We start from the raw sequence: 27,942 nt of genomic DNA, 5'->3' as shown, positions 1-27,942 counted from the left end.
CTAACTTGTGTAAGGTGGAGGAAGAGGCATTGAAGATGAATCCAAAGAATTTTGATGAACTCTGGTAGTCTTGAAAGAACGCTTTCTTTGCCATTCCAGATGACTTTATTAATCAGTGATTTGAGTCATTGCAGAGATGTATGGATGCACTCTTTTTCCACTGCACTATGACTTTATATTCTATACTGTACATTATTTCTGTTAAGTGAAAAGACTTTTGTCTAAGCAAAGTAAGAGCTTATTGTTCTAATTAAATAATTAAAACTCAAGGCATGGTCATATATTATTTTGGTAATATAAGCGTAATCTAGAGGCCTTTGCCTTTCATGTAAGCCATTTCGTATTTGTTGTTTCTAAAACTTGGATAGGCGACAAGACTTTTGTCAGGTAGTATGTATGTATGTGTTTAATATATATATATATATTCGCGTCTGCATTGCGGTGCACCGAAGAAACAGTTAATTTTGACACCCCTAACAGGGCTCGAAATTAACCTTTTTGCTTGGTAGCACCGGTGCTCCTAACTTAAAAAATGTAGGCGCATCAGCCAAAATTTAGTCGCACCCACCAATTATGAGCACCGTTACTAAAAGTTTTATACAAACAAATTTATTGTATTTGAAATCAACACTAATCAAACAAGAAAAAAAAAATTTATATATATATATATATATATATATATATATATATATATATATATATATATATATATATATATATATATATATATATATATATGCAAGCGTGAGGAAAATATGTTTCAACTAAATCCCGTTATCACAAGAAAATAGATTTTTATAACATAACTGAGTGACCAAAGCATACACGGAGCGCTCACCGGCCCTGCACGCACTGCTTGACATGAATCTGTTAACGGTATAACTGCTGTTCTCACAAGTGCTGTCTGATACTGCACTGATGCTTTTGACATATACTGTACCTTATTATATGCATACGTCATGTTAATAGCCATACCGGTCTTTTCATGAGTAGCGATAATAGTTTACTCAGTGCAAGCCCGTTTGCGATGGTGTACGTGGTGTTCAATTTTACATATAGCTGCCCCTTGCATGGCGGACAGCATCTGGCGATTATATGAAGGATTAAACAGAAGCTCTCGTGCTAGATGTGGCAAACAGTTACCTGAAAACTTCATCTCACAGACTTTTCATAGCGGACTTGAAGCCAACGGAAGTCTTCTACTCTTGGAATAGTGTAGATGGTGGATTAACATTCAGCACATGATCACTAGTAAGATGTGTCATTATTTGAAACTTTGGATGCCATGGTTTCTCAAACTAAATCTGTCCGCGTTATCTTCATTCTCATCTTCAGCGCTTTAGTTTTTCGAGCGCGGTAGTAGCTCTCCCTGTCATCCAAAGCCAGAAGGCGCTGACTGAGCGACTGAGTGACAGCTGATATTAACCAATCATTTGCGTTCATTGCTAGAGCAGTGGTGGGCCAATAAGAAGACCGTGAAGGCGGGGCAAGCATTACGACCTTGGATTTGTTTACTGCAGCAAGTTGACATGACAACTGTTTTAAACCATTCCTGAACGCTGCGTTTCGCGTTCCAAGTGCAGACAAAGAGCTTAGAGATGCATTCTGCGTGAATGTATCCCGAATCTGCGCATGTGGTGAACATTTTGCAGTAAAATCTGGTCGCACACAACAATTTTAAGCACTCGCAGAAATGCTCCCAAAATATTTTAAGGTCGCATAGATAAAATTTCAGGCGAAAAAATGGTCGCAATTTCGAGCCCTGCCTAATATATATATATATATATATATATATATATATATATATATATATATATATATATATATATAGCACTCTATATATATATGTGTGTGTGTGTGTGTGTATATATATATATATATATATATATATATATATATATATATATATATATGTGTGTGTGTGTGTGTGTGTGTGTGTGTGTGTGTATATATATATATATATATATATATGTATGTGTATATGTATGTATATATATATAATATCTATAGTAGTAGAGAATTTTTAAACAGTATTATCTATATCACAAAAAGTGTGTGTGAATAAAAAAAGTCATATAATGTAGTGTCACAATGTTTGAAAATTATTTTTGATTAAAAAACATTTTTGAAGTTATATATTGTAGATAAAAAAATCTACAAAATAATATATTTATTATTTTTTTATGTCAATTATTAATTATAAATTACATATGACTTAAGTTACATACCACGCAGGGTTTTCATATATAATCAAATTATCAAGTGCATTTATAAACACTTGGATATTTATTATAAATTTATTACATTTTTGTATTATTTTTCTTATTAATTATAATTTTTATTGTATTATTGTTTTTATTACATATCTTTTATTTTATTTGTGTGTGTAATGCGCAATGTGGTACACCATTTTTTAAGTTCCTTGAGTTGTAGTCTGAATTATAGTTTACAAAATGTATTCATTCATTTTCGATTAGCCCCTTTATTAATCTGGGGTCACCACAGTGGAATAAAACGCCAATTTATCCACCATGTTTTATACAGCGGATGCCCTTCCAGCCGCAACCCAACACTGGGAAACACCCATACACTCTTGCATTCACACACATACACTATGGATAATTTAGTTTTATTCAATTCACCTGTACCGCATGTCTTTGGACTGTGGGGGAAACTGGAGCACCCGGAGGAAACGCACAAGGGCACAGGAAGAACATGCAAACTCCTCATGGAATTGCCAACTGACCCAGTTGGGGCTCGAACCAGTTCTTGCTTTAAGGCAATTATGCTACCCATTGCGCCACCGTGACGCCCTAGTTTTTGAACTCTCATGCATATTCTTCTTTTGAATGGCTAAGTACATTATGACTCCTGGAACGCATGTTCTATACATGAATGTCATTTAGATATACATTTCCACTATTGTAATTCACAAATCCTCTCCTCTGGCTTCATAAAATAGTAACATGTTGTATGTGTGTCCAGAATCACATTAGATGTAGATGGTCATGCTATTGTGTAGATTCCGCTGAAGTTTTTTCACACCACTGGCGGTTTTGAAGCTTATAAAGAACATGGACTAGATTTGCTTCCATACAGATGCCACTTTGACATTCTTCCAGGAAGATTTGCTTCAGGTTGCGTGAAACATATGCACTGCCATTTCTGTCCACAAGACTATAGGCATCTCCAGTGCTAATTTGGCCTCGTGTGTATAGTATATCCCACTGAAAGGTTGTGTGTGTGTGCGTGTGTGTTTTAAAGCAGACTGACATTGATTTGCTGTGCAATAGCGCCATAAAGTTTGCACCATCCATTCTTCCTTCCACTTTAACAAGATGTCCAGTCGGAGCTGATGAAGAAGCGGCCCACAGCAGGAGTCTAACAGCTCCATCCTTCACCACACACACACGCTGAGGCGCGCAGCACAGAGTCTGTGGCTAAAATAAGCTCTCGTATGACCACTGTTGTGCTTCTGGCTGAACTGTAGATGTGCTTTTTACACTGGACTTCTGGAGGAAAAAGGCTTCTTTGTGAGTGTGTGTGTGTGAGCTGTAAATGGATAGCCGATGCACACTTTCTGGACTCTGCAGCTCCTTCAGTGTTAGTTTTGGCGGTTTTGAAGTCTGCCCTTCATTGTGTTGTGAAAGGAGGAAAAATGCAGCTGTTGTGATGTTAGCTGAGACTCGCTGACAACATGCGGAGATTTTAACGCACACTTGGTTGTTAATGTTCGTGTTTTTTAGGTTAATTGACATTTTTCTACAGCTGGATATTTATCTAGGAAATTTGCAATTGTTGTTGAATTCTTGTTGAAGCCGTTGTTATAATTTGTTTTCTCACATAAACATGCACAAGAGATTTGTTGCAGTACTTAAAATATTTATCTATCAAAATATGTTTAATGGATATATTATTCATTTATATTTTTTCCTGAGGAAAAAAAAATCTTACATGAGACTTTGTTTGCTTATGTAAAAAAAATGCCTTTAACTTTATAACATACACACTATGTTGTGAAGTTGAAGGCAATTATTTTTTTTTTTATCTCATAATTTTGACCTTTTGATAACTGATTTTTGGATGTTGTCTCATAATTGTGACCTTTTATTTCTAATTGTTGAGTTTTCTCACATAATTCTGACCTTCTGAATTCCAATTTTGAGTTTTTAATCTCATAATTCTTACCTTTGATTTCTAATTATTAAGTTTTATCTTTTAATTCTGACCGTTTAAAATCTGATTTCGAGTTTTACCTCATAACTCTGATCTTTGATTTCCAATTTTTGAGTTTTATTTCATAATTTTGACCTTTTGATTCCTGATTTTAAAATTTATCTCATAATTCCTTCCTGTAATTTCAAATTTTGAGTTTTATCTCATAGTTCTGACCTTTTGATGTATAATTTGAGTTTTAACTCATAACACTGACCTTTTGAATCCTGATTTTGAGTTTTATCTCATAGTTCTGACCTTTTGATATCTATTTTTTAAATTTTATTTCATAATTCTGTCATTTTGATATCAAATTTTTTAGCTTTATCTCATAATTCTGACATTTTAATATCTAATTTTTTAGTTTTATCTCATAATTCTGTAATTTTAATATCTAGTTTTTTTCATAATTTTGAACTTTTGATATCTAATTTTTCAGTTTTATCTCGTAATTCTGCCCTTTTGACTCCTGATTCTGAGTTTTATCTCATAATTATGACCTTTTTATTTCTAATTTTTGCAGTTTTATCTCAAAATTCTGACCTTTTGATATCTAATTTTTGTTTTGAGTTTTATCTCATAATTCTGACCTTTTGATATCTAATTTGAGTTTTATCTCGTAACTCTGACCTTTTGATATCTAATTTGAGTTTTATCTCGTAACTCTGACCTTTTGATATCTAATTTGAGTTTTATCTCGTAACTCTGACCTTTTGATATCTATTTTTTCAGTATTATCTCATAATTCTGACCTTTTGATATCTATTTTTTCAGTTTTATCTCATAATTCTGACCTTTTGATATCTATTTTTTGAGTTTTTATCTAATAATTTTGACATTTTGACTCCTGATTTTGAGTTTTATCATTATTCAGACCTTTGTTTTATCTCATAACTTTGATCTTTTGATTTCTATTTTTTTTCCGTTTTTTTTTCTTATTATTTCATATTTAGTTGTTTTCAGTTATACTGGAATTCAATTCAATTCATGTTTATTTCTATAGTTACATAACCCTTTTTTTGCCTTTTTTATTGTATACCCACATTTACAAAATATTAACATCAAGATGTTTAAATGAGTTACAAAGTGCACAGTCTTAAAAATGGAAAATAACAAAGAAATCAATGTAAAACAAAAACATAAATATATAGATAAAAATAAAGTACAATCACATCATTTAAGAGCAGTCTTTAAGTGGAAATTAAACAAAAATTGTAAATAAATAACAAAGATCATGTGTTAATTTTAGAGAGCTCTTTTACAGATTCCAAAAGGGGAGACCACTAAAATCTGTCAGATTTTTTTATGTTTGTCATACAGTAGGTAAGTTTTTTTAATGGTAGCCATGTAGCAATTTGTGATATCTACATTTTGAAAGATCGAGCCTGTGACGCAGACCAAAGTAGCAAAATATATATATTTTTTTAACTAAATATACCAGCACAATAAATAACTGTAATGCATCTTTTTCAAACAACTTGTTCACATTAAGATTCAATAAATACAAAGCTGAAAGCTGGGGTCATTTCATAATTTAGCTTGAGAATATTTTCCAGTACCTTATGTATTTTCTTCGGAAATGGTAAAATGTTGTCACAGTCCCAAAATGAATGAATGTATCTTTTTATATTTGGAACACAACACAAGTCTGTGGCATTGGCAAACATTTTCTTGATAAATATTGGTGTAAGATATACCCTATTAAAAAAAAAAATTAAAAAATTAAAAAACTAAGTTAAGCTCATGGATCGTAAGAGAGATACATTTCGGGTATATATTATCACACACAATCCACCAATCATTCTCTTTAATAGCTTGACCAATATCCTTTTCCCAAACATCCTTAAGTCCTACCAGGCAGAAGTGCAAGTGTTATACAAAATGCCATCTATCCTTGTTATCAACCATTTTAATAAGATGGATTCAGTGAAAGGTGATAGATCTCTGTTTTTTTGGTTCTCAGCTCTCCAACTTTGGTTTTAAAAAATGTCAAAATTGTAGATATTTATCAAAATTGGATTTTATATTGATCTACAATCTGTCGGAAAGACTTTATGGTGCCCCTTTTTGCCTCCCATTGGAAAGTTTATAAAAATAAATAAAATGAAGCCTTTAAAATATCACAGAAAATGGAATTGTGATATGGTACACTGAGGCTTTGAATCCTCCTGCAAGGCATTCTGCAATATAAATAAATACTATAAATACCGTGACATAAAAAGAAGCTTTGGGTAGATTGAAAGTGCTGAATTTAACAAGAAAAATATATATATATATATTTATATTCTCAGCTGATAACACTTGATTTGAGGCCAGAGTGCAAGAAGAAGTGGAACAGGTTGTTGCCAAGTGAAGAAAAAAAAAGTGAAACGACTTCAAAGTCTTGTGAAAATGATCCCCAGAAGTGCTATATCACGGTAAAAGCAATTTAGTAAGGGAGAGGACATACTTACAGCCCATCTGGCGGCAGCTGCTGTGTAAATACACTGAGTCTCATACAAGCCTTTCAGTCTGACCCTTCTAGAGGAACAGGAAGAGCTCTTTCTGGAGGAACATCTGCTTAAAATATATCTAAATAACGCCGTATGACTCGAGAGAGTGGCAGGTGGCAACACTTTATGTCTTGTAGTTGGCATGAAATCAACATTTGCTCTACTTATGTTGATATTGGTAGTAGTGTTTGCCATACATTTATTATTCTTTGGCTTAGTCCTTTTATTTATCAGGGGTCGCCACAGCGGAATAAACCACCAACTTATCCAGCATATGTTTTACGCAGTGGATGGATGGATTGATAGATGGACACTAGATAAACAGATGCATGGGTGGGTGGATGGATATTATAAAAGGATGGATACTATTGATGTGTGTATACAAAAAAATGTATGGATGGATACTATGGATTCTATGGATGGATTCTATAGATAAATGGATGGTGAATAGGCGGATGAATTGATGGATAGATGGATACTATGGATGGATGGATGGATGGATGGATGGTTGGATAGATGGATGGATGGATGGATGGATGGAAGGATGGATGGATACCATAGATAGATGGATGGGTGAATGCTATGAATGAATGGACACATACTATAGATGGATAATTACTATAGATAGATAGATGGGTAGATGCTATGGATGGATGGATGGATGGTTAGGAGGACTCTGCGGATGGATGGATGGATGGATAGATACTAGATAGATGGATGGGTGAATGCTATGAATGGATGCTATGGGTGGATGCTATGGATGGATGGACGATAGATGGATGGATGGCAGCATAGTTACTATAAATGGATGGATGGATACTATATATAGATAGATGGATGAGATGCATGGATAGATGGATGATAAAATGGACGGATGCTATAGATGAATGGATGGATGGATGGATGGATGGATACCATAGATAGATGGATGGATGAATGCTATGAATAAATGGATGGATACATACTATAGATAGATGGATGGATGAAAACCATAGATAGACGGATGGGTGAATGTTAGGTGGATGGATGGATGGATGGATGCTATGGATAGATGGATGGATGAATGCTATGAATGAATGGATGGATACATACTATAGATAGACGAATGGGTGAATGTTAGGTGGATAGATGGATGGATGGATGGATGGATGGATGGATGGATGGATGCTATGGATGGATGCTATGGATAGATGGATGGATGCTATGGATGGATACAATAAATAGATGGATGGATGGATACGATAGATAGATAGATAGATAGATAGATGATAGATAGATAGATAGATAGATAGATAGATAGATAGATAGATAGATAGATAGATAGATAGATAGATAGATAGATAGATAGATAGATAGATAGATAGATAGATAGATAGATAGATAGATAGATAGATGGGTGAATGCTATGGATTGATGGATGGATGTATGGTTGGATGGACACTGTGGGGATGGATGGATGGATGGATGGATGGATAGATATATATTAGATAGATGGATGGGTGAATGCTATAAATGGATGCTATGGGTGAATGCTATGGATGGATGGACGGATAGATGCATGGATGGAAGCATAGTTACTATAATTAAATGGATGGATGGATGAATACTACATATAGATAGATGGATGAGATGCATGGATGGATGGATGGATAGATGGATGATAGGATGGACAGATGCGATGGATGGATGGATACCATAGATAGATGGATGGATGGATGGATACCATAGATAAATGGATGGATGAATGCTATGAATGAATGGATGGATACATACTATAGATAGATGGATGGATGAAAACCATAGATAGATGGATGGGCGAATGCTATGAATCGATGGATGGATACGATACGATGGATGGATACAATGGATGGATATGGACAGATGAATGGATGGATAGAGGAATACTATAGATTGATGGATGGATGGATGGATGGATGCTATAGATAGATGGATGGATGGATGGATACTATAAATAGATGCATGGATGCTATGGATGTTGGATGGATGGATACTATAAATGGATGGATACTATAGATAGATGGATGCTATGGATGGAAGGATGCTATAGATAGATGGATGCTTTGGATGGATGGATGAATGGATGGATACAGTAGATAGAAGGATGGGTGAACGCTATGAATGGATGGATGGATACTATGGATGGATGGATGCATAATATAAATGGATAGATTGATTATTGTATGAATATCATAGATGAATATTATAGTTAGATGGATGATGGATACTACGGATAGATAGGAAGATAGATAAACAGACAGACAGACAGAGAAACAGACAGACAGACAGATAGTTTTCTAGGTCCAAGCGTTTGTTTTTGTATTTTGTAAGTGTGAGAGTTTGTCAGCTTCATGTACTTCTTAACTTTGGCATTGCCAGCCAAACGCTCTCCATTGAGATGAATGCGAGCGCTAATGGCTTCTTCTTGACATTATAGAGCCTGCGGCATAATGGAAAAATGCAAATGCAAAGGGAAGGCATAGAAAGGAGAATAAGGCTGAGAGAAAGACAAGAAGACCAAAGAAGAGTAATAGACGTGCGAGTAAAAGCGAGGGATGAGAGACACAGGCTGATGGGACGGCCAATCGATATGGCACGTTCGGTAAAACATTCCCTACGCAGATAAATCAGGATCTGAGATTATAGCAAGAGCAGCGAGCAGAAGCTTTTCATCAATTGCAGATCAGGAGCCCGTATTGATCTCCGCTGCCGTGTTCATCTCTCTGCTTCATGCCATTCATTTAGGGTTCCCGCATCCCGCTCGGCTGATTGAAAATGCGTTAAATAAAAGATTGAAGGAGAAGCCGGCTGATTCACTTGTTTTCTGCCAATGGCATTTGAAGCCGCCGAGCCTTTTGCCAATCAGCTTTTGATTAGAGATTGTTAAGGCCAGACACTGCAGGTGAAAAGGCGAGAGAATTCACTTGTTGTTATTAACATATTGCCCAGTTAATTGATTAGATTAGGAATGGCAAAATTTCTCTGTTACGAGTTCTTTAAAATGTTGTGTTTAACTATGCAAATTAGGCACAACTTAGTTAAATATGCACTCGTCTGCACACATCCTGTAGCATAAACTTCTGAACATTGAATTAAGTAAAGTTCAAATAGTAAGGTTCAGGTGAATTATGTGTGAACATACAGAAAAGTGGAGAGTTAAGGAGCATGGATAAATGGATGGATGCTATGAATAGATGAATGAATGGATGGATGGATACATACTATAGATGGATGGATGGATAGATGGATACTATAGATGCATGGATGGATTCTATGGATGGATAGATGGTATGAATGGATGGATGCTATGGATGGATGGATGCTATGGATGGATACCATAGATGGATGGATGGATGGATGGGATGAATGGATAGATGGATACATACTATAGTTGTATTGATGGATGGATGGATAGATAGATGGATGGATACCATAAACGGATGGATGGATGGATGGATGGGATGAATGGATAGATGGATACATACTATAGTTGTATGGATGGATGGATGGATAGATAGATGGATGGATGCTATGGATGGATACCATAAACGGATGGATGGATGGATGGATGGATGGATGGATGGATGGATGGATGGGATGAATGGATAGATGGATACATACTATAGTTGTATGGATGGATGGATGGATAGATGGATGGATGCTATGGATGGATACCATAAACGGATGGATGGATGGATGGGATGAATGGATAGATGGATACATACTTTAGTTGGATTCATGGATGGGTGGATGGATGGATGGATACTATAAATGGACGGATGGATGGATGGATGGATGGATAGATGGATACTATAGATGGATGGATGGATGCTATGGATGGATGGGTGGATTCTATGGATGGATACTATTGATGGATGGCATGGGTCTATAGATAAATGGATTGATGGATGCTATGGATTAAATGATGGATGGATGGATATATACTATAGAAGTAAGGTTCAGGTGAATTATGTGTGAACATACAGAGGAGTTGAAAGTTAAGGATCATTTTTTAGAAAACCACCTTTAAGCTCTTAAATGTCATCATCCCGATATCGGGACTGTTACGTTTACATCACTTTTTTGCGCTTAAACCCTAATCTAATCATGACAAACTAGGTTTAATAGGTCTAATCTAAGACCTTTGAATATGTTTTTTTACCACAGTTTTTTTTTTTTTTTTTTAGACGTAGGCTGATTAATAGACTGAAACACATTTACAACCTGTCTGACCATTTACTATTACAAGTTGAAAACATAATATTGTATTGTAATGCAATCATGACAAAATGTATATCATTTGGAAGGTTAAAATGTCTATATTCCAAATCTGGTGACTGAAAGATATTAATAAGCAACAGTTATTTTTTATTAATTTGCAACACAAGTTATCATAAGAGTAGTAAAGCATTACTTTGCTACAGCAATCCACATGTAAACTGTTGTTTAGATGTTTTTAGATGTTTGTTTTAGTGTTTTTTTTTTAGAGGCTAAATTCAAATCAAATACCACCGAACTGCCCAAACTACGTTACAATTGTATGTCTACCTTACACATATTTTCAAATATATATATGTATATATATATATATATATATATATATATATATATATATATATATATATATATATATATATATGTATATGTATATATATATATGTATATGTATATATATATATATATATATATATATATATATATATATATATATATATGTATATATATATATGTATATGTATATGTATATATATATATATATATATATATATATATATATATATATATATATATATATATATATATATATATATATATATATATATATATATATATATATAGGGGTTATATTTCTCAAAACATAGGGGGCAGCTTTATATTGTCATCAATGGAAACTTGTCGTGATGTTCGGTACTTCGGCCAAACAGTTTTACTGAAAGCTAATTTGAGATATCAATTTCAAATTTGGAATTTAAGTTGTTCAGTAATTTAGCTATTGATTTTCCGTGAATTTTCTATGAAATCATGTTTTGTAAAAAACATATTTTATCTATTATAATAACATATACATATAATGTTTTATGATTTTCATGAACATAAAAGCACATAACTTTTAATTTATTAAACCTTTTGAACTTTTTTTTCACTTCAGTCACAGTCTACCATCTGTCTTCTTAAAAATGAGACCTGAGGTCTGTTCTCCGTACGTGGATTACTTAGCTGGATTTGGTTATTGACGATTTGACATAATCCTGGATCATTTCGTTCTTCAAAACTGATCCGAGAGTTGTTGTCATAGCAACAGTTCTGCTAGCTCAAACCTGGTCGGTAGCAGGCTCATTTCATATAAACAGGATTAGATCGGGTCAATTCAAGCAAAGAAAATACTGAAAGTATGTACCGAATTCTGATATTTTCTTACAGTAGTAGTTATATACACTTGGAAAATACAAATAAAGTTAAAAAAAAAAAAAAAAATATATATATATATATATATATATATATATATATATATATATATATATATATATATATATATATATATATATATATATAACGTATGCAATCTGCACCCCCGAAATGAAATTACACTAACACGCAGCGATCTCAGATCAGTTTATCCAGACATTTTTTTATCTGATTCACAAATATGTTTGAAGAACCAAATTAACCAGAGATCAGTTATCAAGATTAACAGATCTAGGATCTGCCAAATCATCTTAGATCATTTAAGCAAGGTACAAAGAACAGACCCCAGGTCCTAAATCTGTGTGGATTTGCTATCTGTTATGATTTGCAAACATTTAGAAATTGCTTACTAATAGATTTGCCGTTTGAAACGTGCACCAAATCACATTTTAAGTGACATATTTCAGAAGTGCAAAACTGTAGACAGCGCTCTCTAGTGGATTTGCCATCTGATAGGTGCAACAAAACACACCCAAAATATATATTTTAAATTCACCAAAATATAGACAATGCTTTCTAGTAGATTTGCCATCTGAAACATGCAACAAAATGTACCCGGAGAAACGTAGCCTATACATTTCTCAAATGTTTGTTTCTTGGTTACAATAATTGCAGATGCTTGAAAACAACGGTGTGGTGTTAAACAGATGTACCATAATTTATTTATTTATTATTATTATTATTATTATTATTATAAGCGGAATGCTGCAGAGCAGATTAACCAATAAGCTTTCACGCTGAGCAGTGGTCAATTGATGAAATGATCAATGCTTTCAGACCTGTGTTGTGTATATGTCGTGTGTTTATGCCGGAAGCCATGACGGTTCAAACTGCCAGTCTTAATTAGGCCGTATGTGGACGTCTCTGTCTGAAGCGGTTTACGTGACACTCAGATCACATTGCACGCCTGTCATGTCAGATTTGTCCAGCGGTCAGAGTTGTGACAGTGTGGTTCGGGTCAAGACTGAGTCAATGCGCAACATCCTGTCACCATTAGGCACAACACCCGTCATGAATGAATAACAGGGCATTGTGCGTTCAGATCTGATTAGCACATTAACATATTAGATGGCAGTACATGCACAGTCATTTTCATATGTTTGCTCATTTGCTCTTGCTTTTATTAATTTGCTTCATTATATGCAAGCATTTTATATTATCCATAGTTTAAATGTTTGCATGCAGAATATGTTTTATAGGTTGGAATAATGCATCCCAAATATTGCTATAACTATTCTCCCAGGAAGTGTTATTTATTTATTTATTTATTTATTTATTTATTTATTTATTTATTTATTTATTTATTTATTTATTTATTTATTCATTTATTTATAATAATAATAATAATAATAATAATTATTATTATTATTATTTATTTATTTATATTATTATTGTTATTATTATTATTATTATTATTATTATTATTATTATTATTATTATTATTATTATTATTATTACTATTATTACTATTATTATCATTTATTTATTTATTTATTTATTATTATATATTTTGTTTCTTTACAACAACATTTTATATATTAGAGTAATGCATAACAAATGTGCCAGATTTAATCAAGTTATTTAATTTTATAGCAGGTAATTATATAAATCAGTCACGCATATGATTATAACAAACCAATAACTAAACTAAATTAATTAGAATTAAAAATATATTTTATTTATTTATTTATTTATTTATTTATTTATTTATTTTATATTTAATATATTTATGTTTTTTCTCTTTCTTTACAACAGCATTTTACATATTGGAATACTAAATAACAAATATTTTCATGTGCCAGATTAAATCAGATAATTTAGTTTTATTGCATTGTAGTCTAAACATAAAGCAATCATGACAAACGATATATCATTTGAAAGCTTAAAATGTCAACATGGATTCTCTTCAGATCCGTGAAGCATTACTTTGCTACAGCAATTCCCTTGCAAGAATTGTAGATGTTTTAGGATTTTTTAGTGACTAAATTCGAGTCAAATACCACCAAAATGCCCATACTACTTTAAAATTGTATGTTTACTTTACAAATATTTTTGTAAGTTTGAAGAATGCAGTTTATTTATTTATTTATTTCAGTTATATTGTCACAATCACCAGCAATCTAATTCTGGCAGATTACTGGTAAACATGCAATTCAAACTAGGTCCTGGAGGGCTGGTGCAGGACACCGGCCCTCCAGGACCGAACTTGGACACCCCTGCACTATAAGGATTACAAATTCACCGGTATATGGACTACACGTTCCAGTCATGGACCACACACACTCACAATGGTTCCCGATCCTGACTGATTGCAAACACACAGCCGGAGGATTGTCAAAGACTGATTACTAGGACTTTAAATACAGCGCACACACACACACACACATCAGGGCTGAGTCTTGTTTATCTGTACTGTTAAATTAATTTATATAATTAGCAAAAATATATTTATTTATTTGTTATATATTTATTTGTTTTTACATTTAATAGATCAGTTAGATTATAGATTAATTAGTTCTATCTTTTGCTTTAATTTCCCTTTAAAATAGCTTTAATTATATATGAGTAGTGCATAACAAATATTTCCATGTGCCAGATTTTATCAGATCATTTAATTTTATTACAGGATATATAAAAATCAACCACACATTAGATTGTAACAAACCAATATTTAGTATAAAATTTAAATAATTGATATAATTTGCAAAAATTATTATTATTATTATTATTATTATTTTTATTATTATTATTATTATTATTATTATTATTATTATTATTATTATTATTTTATCTATCTATTTATTTATTTATTTATTTATTTATTTAATTTATTGTTTATTTATTAAATGTTTTTTTCTTTATTATTATTATTATTATTAATAATTTATTTTTATTTAATATTTTTCTTTTATTATTATTATTATTAATGTTATTGTTATTATTATTGTTTTTTAATATTATGTTTTTTACACAATTATTTTATGTTTTGATATATAAATATTTTGATACACATTTACAAATTTATTTAATTTAATAATTAGCTAAATGTATATTTTTATTTATTATAATTTATTTATTGTTATTAATGTTTGTTCATTCATTTTCCTTCTGCCTAATCCCTTATTTATCAGGGGTCGCCACAGTGGAATAACCACCAACTATTATTTATTTGTATATTTATTTACTTATTTACTTTTTTTAAAAATGTATATCCTCCATTCATTTACAACATTGCTATCTCAAAAAGCAACATGAATTGTACATGATTTGCCCTCTCTCTGCAGTCTTGCCCATCACATCTCCATCTACTCATTAGTAAAGTGTTTGTGACTCTGTGTAATACTGCTATCAGCCAATCAGTGTTGTCATGACATCATTGTCCTGCAGCAACAAAGTAATAAGTCACATGACATTTTCAGCTCCTTTGATTGGCTCTGCATTGAACCGAATGCCAATATAAGCACAGACAGCAGATAGTTTCACCGTTAAGATGTATGATAATACTAACAGATAACAGTCTCCTGGTATTAGAGAGCTTTTGTTTTTATGGATTTCAGAATCTGCTTCTACCAGGTCTGCAGTGTAATTACTGGCTGAGAGAAGAGAGTGAATGTAAGTGAAGCTTCAGCCGTATAGTCGAAATTGAATATTGAACATGAGTCCTTCTATAAGGCTGCAGGAATGGAAACGTATGTGTCTGACATCTTTTAATGTGCCGTTTCAAATTCCAATTCTGCTGCGGTGACTGTTTCATTTTCAGACGGGGTTATGGATGGCCTGGCCTTCCCTGCCGCTGAAATAAGAGACTGGAAGGCTCGGGTGTTTTATGGATGTTTTAAAATGTACTACTTTTGCTTGTTGTTAATGTAATTTTTATTTTTTCTTTCTTTCTGGAGCTGAAGATGCAGATCCACTATTGTTTCTGGAGGCTGTTTTTTTTATTGCATATGTGATTTTTTTTTTGCCAATGGTTATCATGTTTTACTTAACTCTAACTCTTTATTTTTACTTTTGATCATTACTTATGGTAAAATTACAAGATTGATTCTAAATTCAATTAAATAAATAAGCATTTCTTTCTTCATTGAAAGGATTTAAATGTAGTTCAATATTGTGTTTAATTGAATAAAGTTTATTAATTTTCTTTTTGACTTGATAAGATGTTTGGCAGTAAAGCGGTCAGGGTTTTTTTGCAAATAGTTACGAAACATTCAGTCTCCTCTTACCAGTTTATTCATTTAATTTTTATCCGTTTCATTGGTTTTGTATATTCTGGCCTTTTTTGCACCGTAAAAAAAAAAAAATATATATATATATATATATATATATATAAAATAATAATAATAATAATAATAATAATAATAATAATTTAATTAAATTAATAAAAATAATAATAAAAAGCTAATAAAAAATAATACATAAATAAAAAATAATAAAGAAAAGAAAAAATAAAACAAAAATAAAGTAAAATAAAATAAAACGATTATTTATTTAAAATTAATTAAATTAAAAACATATAAAAATAAATGAAATAACAATAAACAAACTAAATTCAATTCAATAAAACAAAAAATACAAGAAAATAAACTAAAAATAAATAAATAAAACAAAAATGAATAAAAAATAAAGTAAAATAAAAGTAATAAAAACAAAATAAAATAAAAAATTAAATTCAATTTAATTAAAAATAATAAACATAATAATAAAATCAATAAAATAATAATAAAATAATTAAATTACTTGTAAAAAATCAAGTAAAATAAAAATAATAATCATTTTTAAATAAATAGTTTAATAAAAATAAATAGTAAAAAAATAAATAATGAAGCAATAATAATAAATAATAATAATAAAATAAACATTTTATGAAAAAAAAAATAATGATAAAAATAAATAAAATAAAAAATTAAGTAAAATTAAATAAATAAAAAAATAATAATCAATCAATCAATCAATAAATCAATAAAATAATCAAATAAAATAAAAATAAAATATAAAATGAAATATTTTATAAAATTTTTAAATAAACAGATGGAATAAAAATATATAAAATGAAATATAAATTTAAATAAAATAATAATATTACTAATTAAAAAAATAAAATAATTAAAAATTCCTGAATCCTTTAATGTCCTGAAAAGATCAACCTTTAATGACATGAGGACATATTTTAAAAGCAAGCTGACTTGTTTTGTTTTTTGTTTTTTTTAGCAAATATTTAAGATAAAAGAATTAAAAATAAAAATATAAAATAAAATATAAAATAAAAAATGTAAAATGTTAGTAATATAAAACAAATACATTTTAATAATAAGTTGTTATTGAAATAAATAATGAAGTCTATACATTTAAAATTACAAATGTAAATAAGTCTTAAATGAATAAATATTATTAGATTTTTTTGCATTGTAAAAGAATCCTGGTTGCCTTAATTTTGTTAAGCTGAATCAAGTTGATCTTGTGAGTCCATTTAACTTGTGTAATGTTTAAAATAGCTTACATAACTTATAAAATTAAGTTAGAACATGATTAACTTAATTTAATAAGTACTTATTAATAATTTATTGTGAACTGATATATCTGTGAATTATTACATAAGTGTCTTAAAAATGGCATCCTTGAATTGAATGATTTTGTTATTTTGACGTCACAAAGACATGTTTAAAAAGAGAGCTGACATGTTTAGCACATATTTAAGTATTTTTCAGTCTTCTCTGACCAAATCATATCTTCACATTTAGTTAAGCATACACTGGCCTTCCCTCCCACTGTAATAACACCCATAAAACCTCTGGTGTTTTATGATTGTTTTAAAATATACTACTTTTGCTTGTCATTGGCGCACAGAAGTGGATTTTCTGGAGCTAAAGTCTCAGATCCACCATGTTCCTGAAATCTCGCGAGGCACTGTGTGTTTCATCGCTTGCCTGGAGAGCTGTTTTCATGATATTCTTCCTGCTAGATATTCCAGTTGACAAAAAAGGGGACCCGAGGGCTCCGTATTCTTCGCTTGTGAAAAGATAGTAACTCTCTTGCATTTTTAACCAGAGCATCTGCATAACCGCAAAACTCAGTGTCGCTTTCAAGTGTCTGGGAAACAATGACAGTCTTTCAAGGAAGCGGCTCTTTGGAGATGAATCAGCCTAATTCAAACTTTGCTGAAAGAAAGCCTCTGAAAACTGTGATGAGAATTGTGATGGATGCTCAGTCTGTGAGAAAAAAATAACAAAAACAAGATCCTGTGCATGCTTTTGTCAATTTAAATGAATTAAATACAGTTTCAGTTTCTTCAGTACATACATTTTAAACGTTAATTGCTATAATGTGATCCCTGATCCTGGACCACAAAACTGGTTATTTGTTATCTCAAAACTAAATGAATAGATTGATTTGTTATATTTGTTTTTTGTTTTGTTTTGTTTAGTTTTGTTTGTTTATTTATTTATTTATTTATTTATTTATTTGTTTATTTATTTATTTATTTATTTATTTATTTATTTATTTATTTATTATTTTTATTTAATTGTTTATCCTTTCTATTTTTATTATTATTTATATTTATTATTTTTATTCATTTTTTACTTATCTGTTTATTTATTTATTTATTTATTCATTCATTTATTTGTTATTATTTATATTTATTATTTATATTTATTTATTTATTTTATTATTATGTATATTTAATCTTTTAATTTATGTATTTGTTTATCTTTCTATTTATTTGTTTTTTTATTTTTATTGTTTCTAATTATTCTTTATTTATTTATTTATTTACTTATGTGTTTTCATCCATTCTATTTATTTGTTATTTATTTTAATTCATTCTTTATAATTATAACTAGTTATTTATAAAGTTTGATGTTTTGTGACATATCAAAATTTTAAAGGAACCAAATATGAACCACAATGTTTGTTTATTTATTTATTTATTTATTTGTTTGTTTATTCATTCATTAATGTTCTTGTCGGCTTAGTCCCTTTATTAATCCGGGGTCGCCACAGCGGAATGAACCGCCAACTTATCCAGCACATTTTTACGCAGCGGATGCCCTTCCAGCCGCAACCCATCTCTAGGAAAAGGATATGAGCGACGAGGATGGGATCTAAACCCATGTGTGCAGAGCACAATGGATTGGCAGTCCATCGCCTTAACCACTCGGCCACCTCATCACATTTATTTATTTATTTATTTATTTATTTATTTATTTATTTATTTAAATAATCTTTCTTTTATTTATGTTTCCTATTTTTTTCTTTCTAATTCATATTTTTCTTATTTTAAAATAATATAACCAAATATATATTTTTAAAGAAACCAAATGTAAACAATTATTTTTTTTCTCCACCATCATGTCCCTTCCGGGTCTCCATATTTGGGAAGTAATTGAAAATAAAAACAAAATCACAGGAGGATGAATAGCTTTTACATTAGCTGTATATGTTTTAATCCAACTTGTTTAACCCTAATTGTGAAAATATTCAAATTGATCGATCCAATATTTTTCAGGTCACCACCTCTTCCAGTCCGATCGAAAATTAATTCAGAACGTTTGAGATGTTCGCATGAAGCCATCAATTTTACAAGAAGCCGTTCGTTGTGTTTAGACTGAGCCATCAATCTGATTACGGCCTCATCATCGGGCTGCATGTAAACGCAGCCATTGTAAATGTAAAGTCTGGGGCTAATGTCATCTGTGCTGTTTGCCCTGCCGGTCTGATGTCTAATGAGCTCCTTGATAAATCGGAGCAAACCCTAATTTTTCTTGCCGCGGCACAGCTCTGAAATGCTATAAATAACCGGCAGCCGCATTAGTTGCCACGTCAAACCATCCAAAAGTCCATTATAATCCAAGGCCATCAGTAGAGGAAGCTGATTCTGCTGGTATACTTGTTCATCCATCTTTCTTTCCGTCCTCCTCTCCAGCTGGGGTCTTATTAGGACCTGTTGAAGCTTGGTGTTTAACTTATCTGCGTTTTTTATTCTCTCTTATTCTGCTCTTGCTTTAGAGTAAGCATGAAAGCAAGTAAACATGCAAAGGTACAGTAGATAGCAGCATAGAAATTGGGAAAAATAAAGAAGCGGTGTAATAATTCAGGGGGGCTAATAATTCTGACTTCAACTGTAATGTGCTTTTTTACTCCTCACTTGTAAGTCACTTTGGATAAAACTTGCTAAATGAGTAAATGTAAATGTGTACTGAATGCAAATAGGAACAAACACTTGTTCCACCTCGTCCATCCATCCATCTTCCCCCATCTACACTCCTCCAGCGGGTGTCATATGAGGGCCCGTTGAGGCATGACGGGTTGTGCTTTTCTTGTGATGGGAGATTGAAAGCCATCACGCCAAAGAGCGGCACAGGAGGCTTTCTCTTTTGCGGAAGGTCATTAGCCGGCCGGCTGGAAATCACAGTTCCTCAGGTGGCACCCCGGGCTGCGCTTCCACATCTTTTCATCCTGGTGTCTGGAGAGGAGAGCGCTTTTGATATTCCAGAGCTCTGTCTCCACTATTCTTGTGTCCTAATCCCTGTCAAGGGCCTCCCATTCTCTAGTCAATAAAGGACTTGTGGACAGCATTTTCGCCAACATTTGGTCAGATCATAGGGAGAGTGAGCGGTAAGTGCCTGTGCATTGGCAGGTATGTTCGCATGCTGTCCACGACCACCCGCTGTGCTTTTAGAAAGTCCACTGAGATGTGACTGACTCATCCCGGTGATCCCTGCGGATACTGGATGATGGAAAGGGCAATGTCAAGCCCTCTTTCAATTCCTTTTTGTAGGATTTATTTATTTGTTTGTTTGTTTTTTCTTATGTTTACACATTTATTCATGCTTTTATGCATACATTAGAGCATTCATCTAAATATTTTTTTGAAATGACAATGACATTTGCTGTTTGTTAGGACTACTTATTTGAATTGAGCTGAAGCAACACAATTCTTAAGGTTTTTTTGACAACTCAACTGTTTTATGTTCAATCAACTTAAATTTGTAACAACAAATAAGGTAACTTAAATCCTTCATGTTTTCCCAACACAAATCTACGGAACCCCGGAAGGGACGTAGTGGAGGAGAAAAAAATTGGCTGGGTGAAAAAAAAAAAATGGGTGAAAGAAAAAAATGGGTGGGAGGAAAATATATATTTCTAAGTTTTTTGCGTTCTCTCGCAAAGTTTTGCGTTCCCTCGCAAAGATGTTTTGCGTTCCCTCGCAAAGATATTTTGCGTTCCCTCGCAAAGATGTTTTGCGTTATCTCGCAAAGATGTTTTGCGTTATCTCGCAAAGATGTTTTGCGTTCCCTCGCAAAGTTGTTTTGCGTTCCCTCGCAAAGATGTTTTGCGTTATCTCGCAAAGATGTTTTGCGTTATCTCGCAAAGATGTTTTGCGTTCCCTCGCAAAGTTGTTTTGCGTTCCCTCGCAAAGATGTTTTGCGTTATCTCGCAAAGATGTTTTGCGTTCCCTCGCAAAGATGTTTTGCGTTCCCTCGCAAAGATGTTTTGCATTCCCTCGCAAAGATGTTTTGCGTTCTCTCGCAATACTGTTTCTCCACAAACACTTCCTGTTCACTTCTCACGTAAACCCTCCCGTTTTTGCTGAAATTCTCCCATATTTTACCATTCTATCCCACTTTCTTCACATTACTGTGCGCTGATTGTCGCCTTTCACTTTGCAACCTCTGAACCAGTGAATGTATGTTTAAGCGCTGACTGACAGACGCGCTTCGTACAATAAACTGATCCCAGATCAGCGTCTGTACGCGCCATTTATAGGGACACTTCTGTTATCAAACAAGTGCGCAGCAAATGAATCTCATGTTTTGTTTAGTTTGATAACAGAGGTGTCTCTGTAAGAATGCACAGATCTATAATGAAAGCAGTCCATTACTTTAGAAACTGTTTGTGCTCATTTAAGAGAAAATAAGCTGTTTAAAATAAAACATGCAGGACGGAGATGTTTCCATATTATTAGTGTATTTGTCTGTTTAAACATACACCCGCTCCTCTGTAAATGGCGTGTACACACGCTGATCTGGGATCAGTTTATTGTACAAAGCGCGTCTGTCAGTCAGTGCTTATACATGCATTCACTGGTTCATAGGTAGCATACTCACAGTAATGTAAAGAAAGTGGGATAGAATGGTAAAATACGGGAGAATTTCGGCAAAAACGGGAGGGTTTACGTGAGTGCAGTGAACAGGAAGTGTTTGTGGAGAAACAGTTTTGCGAGGGAACGCAAAACATCTTTGCGAGGGAACGCAAAACATCTTTGCGAGAGAACGCAAAACATCTTTGCGAGATAACGCAAAACATCTTTGCGAGGGAACGCAAAACATCTTTGCGAGATAACGCAAAACATCTTTGCGACGGGAACGCAAAACATCTTTGCGAGATAACGCAAAACATCTTTGCGAGATAACGCAAAACATCTTTGCGAGGGAACGCAAAACATCTTTGCGAGGGAACGCAAAACATCTTTGCGAGATAACTCAAAACATCTTTGCGAGATAACGCAAAACATCTTTGCGAGGGAACGCAAAACTTTGCGAGAGAACGCAAAAAACTTAGAAATATATATTTTCCTCCTCCCCATTTTTTTTCTTTCACCCATTATTTTTTTTTCACCCACCCATTTTTTTTCTCCCCCACTACGTCCCTTCCGGGGTTCCGTACAAATCAATTGTGTCAAACTCAGTATTTTTTTATTTATTTATTTATTTTACAGAGAAGGGATAGTTCACCCAAAAACTATATCTTTTCCCTCATGTGAATTTAAACCATTATGAGTTTCTTTCTTCAAAAAAAAAGAGAAGATATTTTGAAGAATGCTTCTTGCTGGTAAACAGTGTATACCATAGTTGGAAAAATATATTTTATGAAAGTCAATGGGTGTCAGAAATGAGCATTTTTCACCCAAAAATGAAAAATACCTCATATATTTCTGCTCATGTGGTTTTGAATGATTAATATCACATGAGTAGCAGTGCGATATCGCTGTATACCAGCACTCGTGGAAGGCGTGCGTTGGCTTGAGGCTGCATGCCAAGTGCCTTATGGCTCGTTTCCACTGACTTTTACAGTACGGTACGCTCTCAGAAATAAAGGTACAAGATCTGTCACTGGGGTGGTACCTTCTCAAAAGATACAAATTTGTGGCTAAAAGGTCCATATTAATACCTCAAGAGTACATATTAGTACCTAAAAAGTACAAAAGTGTTCATTTTAAAATTTTTAGGTACTAATATATACTTTCGAGGTACCATTATGAGCCCTTTAAGTACAAATGTGTCCCTTTTGAAAAGGTACCACCCCAGTGACAGCTCTTGTACCTTTATTTCTGAGAGTGTACGGTTCGGGTCGGTACGGGTCACCTTTATCAGCCTTGCGTTTCCACTACCAAGGGTACCCTTTTGGTGGGCGTGGTGTATGACAGAAAGTTTCAGTCGCATCATTCTCGCTTGAGGAAATGTCTACAATAAAGCTGTACGGGTCGCTTACATATCATATGAAAAGCACTTCTCACAAAACAGACGCTTTACAGACATAAATACTTCTGTATAAATGTTTATAACTAACTTTTCTATGTACAGGAGTTGATTATTACTGCAGATCAATGACCGTGCGAAACAGCCTACTGTAACGTCTGTAATTATATTAAATAAATAAATGCAACCTAAATGAACACATAAAGACCCTTACAGTCTCCGACATGCTACCAACTACAGAAAAACTACACACAGCAAATATTTCGTCCTATATTTGGTTCAAAACAACACAAAGTATAGCCTACAGTCAGTGAAAACCTCTCATCTGTGTCTGTAATCTTCAGCAGCACATGTAAACTATGTTAGAGAGTCATTCCATCATTCCCAGTTCATATTAGTCCTAAAGGTGATGATAAAAATTAAAACAAGGCAGTTTGTTCACGTTTGCTGAAGAAATAACATACTCCTTTTTTCCCGTGCATCACTCGAGTTTGTCCTTTTCTTTCTGAATGTGTCATGTCATGTGTCGTGTTTTGTCAGCTTCTCGCAGGATTGAGTTTCCAAAGCTTGTCAATAACGCTACCAATAGCGTTCAGTTGCGCGTTTAGCTCCGCCTTTTGGTACCCTTTCTTGTGTTTGGGACCCTTTCGAAAGGGTGCCGAAAAAGTGGTACGGTACGGTTTGGTTCAGTATGCCTTTTGAGAGTGGAAACGGCCATAAAAGCGTAGCGAACCGTACCGTACCAGTCAGTGGAAACGAGCCATTAGTGTCCCACCAGCAGGTGCGCAACTACACATTTACTGAGGAGTATGCGGGTTCATAGTTTTCTATTTTATCTGGAATATATTGAAGTCTGTACTTACATAAACATACATTTTGTGTGATCCCTCTTGTTTTGGCAAAATAATTAATTAATTAAATAATAATAAATAAAGAATTTTTTTTTAGATTAATCGTAACTTTTGACATCAACTGTGCTGTATGTATGATTTGACAGTTTATTTTGATAAAAAATTTAAAAAATCAAAACAGTTACATCTACTTAAACACTTTACACTTGGCTGTGTAACTGCATGTTATTGTGTTAAATGATTTTGAATTAAAACGTGTGTGCCAAAGTATGCAACTTATGGTATTTTTTATTTATTTAACAAAATACAATATTATACTTGTATAAAATGCAAAATAAAAATTTTTAACAAAACATATTTAATTATTTTTTTATTATTTGAAACTTTTAAAAAGAATAATTTCAAAAATCGTTTTGGCACAATGGCGCCCTTATGTGCCGCATATACTGCATACCCCCTTTTTGCGCCTCTGCCCCACCGGTGCCGATATACAGCTAAATCGCACTGCTATGAGTGATATATTCACTGACATCTGTGGCTGATGTCACAACAGCAGAAACCGTTGCCAGCTTACAAATGTCACTTTAGAACTAGCATTTAAATGATTATGTGTTGTAATGTGATGACGAGACAAGTGATTTTGCTCACATTTGAAATTTTTAAGGCTGAAAGGCATGAAATGCCATCAGTCTACAGAGATCTCCCAGTATTTCTCAGGAAAAATTGAATCCCAAAAAAGCGAAAGCAAAGCAATCACTACAAGATTATATGGCATAAATGCAGATCGACTAAGAATGTCACTTACATGTTTTATAATGATTCTTTGAAGATTTGTTTTAAATTATGCTCAGAAAAACATTTTTAACTTTGCGTTTATTATGCTGGGTCTGGCGCCATCTTATGGCAGAACGAAGTAACGTCAATTTCTTTTCAAGTCGTGCTAAACTACTACAAAATTTGTAATGCAAACTTATTTTTTTATTAAATATTTCTGCGGTTTATATGAATTGCATTTATTGGTCAATAGTATTTAACAAACAACAATATAACGACAAGTAAATCAGCCAAAAGACTGATTTAAAAAAAAAAAAAAAGTTTTTAAAGAAAAAAACTTAACATTGCAGTTAAATCTATTTGCTCTGGAGTAAATAATAGATGACTGTGACCAAAATATTGCCTTTAGACATATCCTAAACAAATAACTTTTTTACAGTAGACTAAAATACAGACACCCACCATATTGAATTAGTAGCTGTCAGAGGACTGCTCACGGCAGGCAATGTGTCATGAATTGATAAAAACATATTTTCAAATATGCACTATTAATAAACTGTATAGTTGCAATCTAAACAACTACATTTTTGTCTGAAAAGCCTCAAATGGACATTATGTTGTCCAAAAGCTGCAGTATTTGTGTAGAGAGTTGTTTAGCCTTCTTCACGTCATTGGTTTGGGTGGAGTAATACACAAGGGTGAAGAGGCTGTCAGAGTCCTGATAATACCTGCTAACACTCTCATTTTTCCTGAGAGTCTCCTGTATTTCAGACAAATCTCCCGCCACCCTCCTATTTGGTATTTCTCCCGGAAAACTCCCGTAATTTCATCCAACTCATGTAATTTCATCCGGTCATCAGCTTAAGACTTTGGTATAGTATCCAATCGCAGCGGCTCCCGGTCTTCTAGATGTTCAGAGACCAATGTTGGCAGGTATGGTCCTGATATTACTTTAATAATCTCATGGCTATCAGCCAATCAGATTCGAGAACCAGACTGTTGTATGAACTGTAACATGTTTTGTTTTGAAGAATGACTTATGTAGTTAGGAAAAAACAATACTGTGAAAGTCAATGGGTGTCAGCAATAGCGTTTTTCAAATTATCTTCTTTTGTGTATAAAATAAAACTAAAAAGGTGAAGTGTAATTTTCATTTTTGGTAGTATTTTTCTTTGATTTCCAATTATTTATGCATTTTTGAATGCATTTATTTATTTCCATAATTAATTATGCATTTATTGAGCAATCGATTCATTCATTTATGTATAAGATTTTCCAACTTGGAGTTTTTGTGTTCTTTCTAGTCCAAATATCTAAAAACTTTTAAATCAAGAAGCATTTTCTAGACAAGTAAAAATATTGTTTAGTTTTTAGAAATAATATGTCTAATTTAAAATATTTTTTTTCTTTAAAACAAGCAAAATAATCTGCCGTTGGAGTAAGAAAATTTTATATTTTGACTTAAAACAAAACAAAAACTGTATGCATTTCTTAGGTGTCTATACACTGTAAGCATTTACTTTTATAAACAATAACTAAATTGCGCCTTGTCAAAACTGCACTCGTGGAAAGAAAAAAAGGCCCTATTTTCAACAGTTTTGACATTCATTCAAATGCGTCTCTTGCGACCACTTGTGATTCGATTTTGCTGAGACCCTTCTCTTTTATTTAGTCACAGTCTGCATCAATTTACTGGACCGTTCAGTGGAACTCATAAGTACTGCTGAATGAATGAACCCACGTTACATGCCTTACAAGAAAGAGAAATCAAGTGAATGAAAAGGATGTGGATGGCAGCTGTAATTCCCATCATAATACATGTGTTTTTGTACAACACAGTCAAGTGTGAATACCTTGTATTGCTGCGCCTCCTCACAGCACATCCCATAATGATCATGCATTTGTCTTTTTCTGCTTTTCGAAGGTCTTGAGCGTTTACAAAAAGAACTGTCCCTTTAGGTCCACTCTCCTTTATTTAGCTTATTTACATGTAGATGAGCTCTGTTGTTATTGGCTGTCATCTTCATGTATGTAAATAAGAATCTACTCCTAATCTTTCCTACTATGGAAGTCAATGGGTACAGGTTTCCTGCATTTCTCGAAATATCTTCTGTTGTGGTCAACTGGTGGAAAAAGTGTGAGTAAATGATGACAGCATTTTCATTTTTGGGTGAACTATCCCTTTAATGGGTTTATTTACATGTAAATGAGCTCTGTTGTCATTATCTGTCATTTTTATGTATTTCAATAAGAATCTTACTAATAGTATTTTTCACCTAAATGAAAATTCTGTCCGTATTTGCACATCTTTTACTTTTACCAAAAGAATTGTGTTCTTTTAGATACAAACGAAGATCTGCTGAAGATTGGTGGAAACCTGTAACCATTGACTTCCATAGTATTTGTTTTTTTCTGTGATTGAAGTCAATGGTTACAGGTTTCCAACATTCTTCAAAATAACTTATTTTGTGTTCAATAGAAAAAGGGCTTATTTAAGGCTTTAAGGATTATTTACATGTAAATGAGCGCTGTTGTTATTGGCTGTCATTTTACTCATGTAAATACAAATTTAACTAATGTTATTTTTCCACCTAAAAAAAAAATAAAAAATCTGTCCTTATTTACTCCACTTGTATTTGTTCCAAA

General features: G+C 32.7%; 1 protein-coding gene and 1 long non-coding RNA gene across 6 annotated transcripts in view; both read left to right on the top strand.

The window, feature by feature from the left end:
• Window positions 1–27,942, top strand: part of LOC100333709 (leucine-rich repeat transmembrane neuronal protein 4) — a 464,907-nt gene that overhangs the window by 218,288 nt on the left and 218,677 nt on the right. The window lies entirely within an intron of this gene.
• LOC147842546 (uncharacterized) lies at window positions 3,536–5,945 on the top strand. The gene is made up of 2 exons (XR_015497497.2): window positions 3,536–4,653; window positions 4,948–5,945. It is a non-coding gene; the product is annotated as an uncharacterized LOC147842546 (long non-coding RNA).

The sequence above is a fragment of the Danio rerio genome, chromosome 8 (assembly GCF_052040795.2).
Source record: "Danio rerio strain M-AB ecotype USA chromosome 8, GRCz13ab, whole genome shotgun sequence".
In the NCBI taxonomy this organism is placed as follows: domain Eukaryota; kingdom Metazoa; phylum Chordata; class Actinopteri; order Cypriniformes; family Danionidae; genus Danio; species Danio rerio.
Note: the sequence above shows the minus strand (reverse complement) of the source record. Positions and strands in the feature narration are given on the sequence as shown.